This window comes from Eschscholzia californica, unplaced genomic scaffold, assembly GCF_041429995.1.
Source record: "Eschscholzia californica isolate CP2 unplaced genomic scaffold, dmEscCali1.0.p SCAF_4, whole genome shotgun sequence".
Taxonomy (NCBI): Eukaryota; Viridiplantae; Streptophyta; class Magnoliopsida; order Ranunculales; family Papaveraceae; genus Eschscholzia; species Eschscholzia californica.
In genome coordinates, this window is record NW_028238461.1 from 10,821,865 (window position 1) to 10,826,143 (window position 4,279).

Genomic DNA, 4,279 nt, shown 5'->3' on the forward strand with positions numbered 1-4,279 from the left:
AGAAAGTGATATATATGTTTTGTATATTAACCCCCAAATCACGCTAAATTGATCCTAGAAAATATACTATTTCCAAATCTGAAAGTTAAGTGAGAGAAAATTGATTTGAATCGAAAAAAATTTACATAGTAAGAGAGAAAAAATTGATTTGGTTTCCAAATCTGTAAAGAGAGAGAAAATTGATTTGGTTACGATTTGTTGTGAATTGATTTGGAAATAGATTTGCTTTCCAAAACGGTTAGAAGATAGAGATAAATAAATTTCGGATTTATACGTTAATTGCTTTAAATCCCCTAAATCACGCCCACATTAGAAACATTCCAAATTCACCCTAGAAAATTAAAAATCCCGTGATTTTTGTAGGAGGGACATGGACGGTAGTTCTCTCATAAAGAATGGGTTATTATGTCCATAATGTAAAAGGACTAAATATCCATGTTTTGGGAAGATTGGATCATAAACCTTTTTTGAATATTATTTTGGTCTATATACCCACGGACCCATATTGATATGATCAAGAAAGACAATAAAAAGTTTATAAGGTAATTGAACGAAATTTAGATGTGTAGATATAAAATAGTAAGTTTTGCAGAGGGGATAGGGCAAATTCGAAAAAGAAAAATTGAAACTCTACAAACTTTCTAAGCTCATCTCCAACATTGGTAACTTGCTTTTACTACTCAAATAACAACATGATATAAACATAAAAAAGGAAGTGAAATTAATGAAGAAACAATAACAACTGAAATTTCTCCTGAACATAAAAAGTACATATATCAAAGTTTCACAAAACAGCTAAAGTGGAATCTTCCTTTTATTGCTAATTTTTGGGAGTTCTCCTCCATCTCATCACCTCTCTCTACCACCTCATCTTCACGACATCTCATCATCTTCTCCGGAGAAAGTCGTCGGCCAACTAATTTTCCGGCCAGCAACTTTCAAACATAAAAAAAAATAAAAAAAATTTAAATTAATTTTTTTCTCTCTCCTCTCTCTCTCCAATTTTTTTTTCCTTTCCTCTCTCTCTCTCTAGAACAGATCTAGAGTAGATCACGAACAGACCTTGGAGAGAGAAAAAAAAATTTTAATTTAATTTTTTTTTATGTTTGAAGGTCGCCGACCGGTGAACTTCGCCGGAGAAGATGATAAGGTGGCGAGAAGATGAAGTGGCAGAGAGAACAGATGAGATGGAGGAGAACTTTAAAAAAAATGTATTATGTATTCCCCATAAAAATTTATTCCCTGGAGAACTTTCAAAAAAATCTGGATTCCCTCGAGAATTTATTCCCCGGAGAATTTTATTTATTCCCCAAAACCGCGACCTTTTCAATAAACAATAAAACAACAATTAACCATACAGACAATATCCAAAATGTGTTTATAGGTTGATATATGTTTCTTCTAATCAAATTAGTCCGCCAGAACAAAACTTAAACATTGAAGCCGGATATACCCTAGAGTTGTTTCTTCACTTGCTTTAACTTTTTCAACATGGTTGGATTGGGATTTTCCTAGCAATGCACTAATAGCATCACTATCATGCAATTCACTATTCTAGTGACAAATAAATTTTACTTCATTTTAAAAGGTGACTTATAGTTTAAGTTCGTCAAAGTTGAAGAACTTCTGAAGAGACAGGGTGACGGGTAGATTAAAATAAGAGAGATCAAAATAGTGATAAAGGTGAAATCATTAGAAAATTAGATAGATTGCAATATATATGATTTGTTATAAACAATCAAGTTAAAAAATTCTCTCTAAAGTACCAAAAGGAAGGGAGTGAAAGTCTTAAAATGATTGGTGTAACTATAAATATCATACAAGTATACAACAATCATGAATTAACTCCAAGCATTAATTTTATTTGTGCACAAACTAATATGCTTCATACAACCTTATAACCTGCTTATGTCCGGTTTAAGCACCACCTCAATTGGCATAAACACAATGACAACAAAAGTCCTACATGTTTTAAACTTTCATCCTATGCACAATATATGGAACTCTTGCATTCAAATGATATGAAGTTGCATGTTTTTTTCCATAGGGTCATCACCGTTAGTTCTTCACCCTGCTTCCACCCAACTATATAAACTTAAAGCAAATACTTAACTCATGATCGAGTCTATTCGGTGTCTTTCAACTCCCCCTGCCATGATTTCATAACTAAGAATGAATCTTCAAATTAAAGAAAAGGATATGCATAAGCTATTGTATTCTGCTCAAAGAAAGAAATCAAAGGAAAACAAAACAAACTAGTTCTTCTCTACATATTCAAGAAACATAAGCATTCGGCCGTTCCAAATCAATATGACATATGAAATTTAACAACATTGGCCAGTTTGAAAAAATCGTGGCTTTAAAACTGATTTAAACTTAATGGGAATTATAACTCAATGGTTGATTTAAACATAAGGGTATTATTATTCCACGGTTAGTATCAAGTGAAGTAGCTTATAGTCTAAAAGTATTTGGCTAGTATTGATCTAAAGTTCAAACTAGAAGATTTGATTCTCATTAGCTTCAAATGAATCAAGTACAAGAGTATTTAAAGAGAGATTACAACCACTTCTCTAACAAGACTTTGAAACAGAAAAACTAACTCATAACTAACTCTACCTAACTATAACAAACTTTAGATAGTTAGGTTAATATGAAACGAGAGTGGATGAGGTTGGTCCAGCCATAACGACTTAAACAGATCATGAGTTGTCATGATCAAGTGTAGCTGAGATGTACAAGGCTTTGTCCAACCACCAATTTGCATTATACTCTATTACCCTCCCTCAAGGTTGGCTGAGGATCGAAGACCAAGCTTGAACCTGTGATTGGCAAAGGAAGGGCCAGGAAGAGCTTTAGTTAAAATGTCAGCAGGTTGTTCCTTACTAGGAATGTAGGATAGTCTAATCCTTTTATTCCCAATAAGCTCTCGAATAAAATGAAAGTCCAATGCTAGATGCTTAATCTTTGAATGAAACACAGGGTTGGAAGCTAGTGCTATAGCTGAGACATTATCACACCAGATAGAAAGTGGAGAAGATAGAAAAATATGAAGATCCTTGAGCAAAGAACAAATCCAAAGTGTCTCAGGAGCTGAATGAGCAAGACACCTATACTCAGCTTCTGTAGATGAGCGTGAAATTGTTGGCTGCTTCTTGGCAGACCACGAAATGGGATTATGACCCAAATAGATGACAAAACCAGAAGTTGACCTACTATCTGAGGAAGAGCCAGCCCAATCTGCATCAGCAAAGCCTTGGATGTTAAAAGAAGCAGACTTAGTAAACTGAATACCATGGGAAATGGTGCCTTTGAGGTATCTTAAAATTCTCTTAACAGAGGCAAGATGAATAGTAGTAGGCTTGCTCATAAATTGACAAACCAGATTGACTGAATAGCTTAAGTCTGGTCTTGTCCATGTTAAGTACTGTAGAGCTCCTACTAAGCTTATGTAATAAGTAGGATCTTCAAGTAAGACACCATCATGAGGAGACAATTTGGTACCATGTGATAAAGGAGTGGCACAAGGCTTGGCATCCACCATCTGAGCTTTAGTTAATAGATCCAAGGCATACTTAGTTTGGGAGAGAAACAAGCCAGACTTGTTTCTAACCATCTCCAAAAAATAATGAAGAGGCCCTAAATCTTTCATTGCAAATTGAGAGCTTAGATCATGAATAAGAGAAGAGCAAGCTGAAGAGGAATTACCAGTCACCAAAATGTCATCCACATACACTAACACATAAAGAAGTGTTTTACCTTTTGAGTAAACAAAGAGAGAGGTGTCTGAGAGTGATTTTTGAAAACCAAAGGCTATAAGAGAATCCACTAATTCCTCATACCAAGCTTTAGGAGCTTGCTTGAGCCCATATAAAGATTTGTGCAATTTACACACAAAATTGGGTCTGGACTTATCTTGAAACCCTGGTGGTTGCACCATATACACCTCCTCCTTTAATTTCCCATGAAGGAATGCATTACTAACATCCAGTTGTTTAATCTCCCAATCATTTTGGACTGCAAGAGTGAGTAAAACCCTGATTGTAGTAGGCTTAGCAACAGGGCTAAAAGTTTCAGAATAATCTATCCCTTCTCTTTGATGGAACCCCTTGGCAACTAGTCGAGCTTTGTATCTCTCAATGTTACCATCTGGCTTTTGCTTAAGCTTGAATACCCACTTACAACCAACAAGATTTTGAGAAGGATGAGGAGGAACTAAGGACCAGGTGTTTAAGTCTTCCAAGGCTTTAAACTCAGTAAGCATAGCATTTCTCCAATT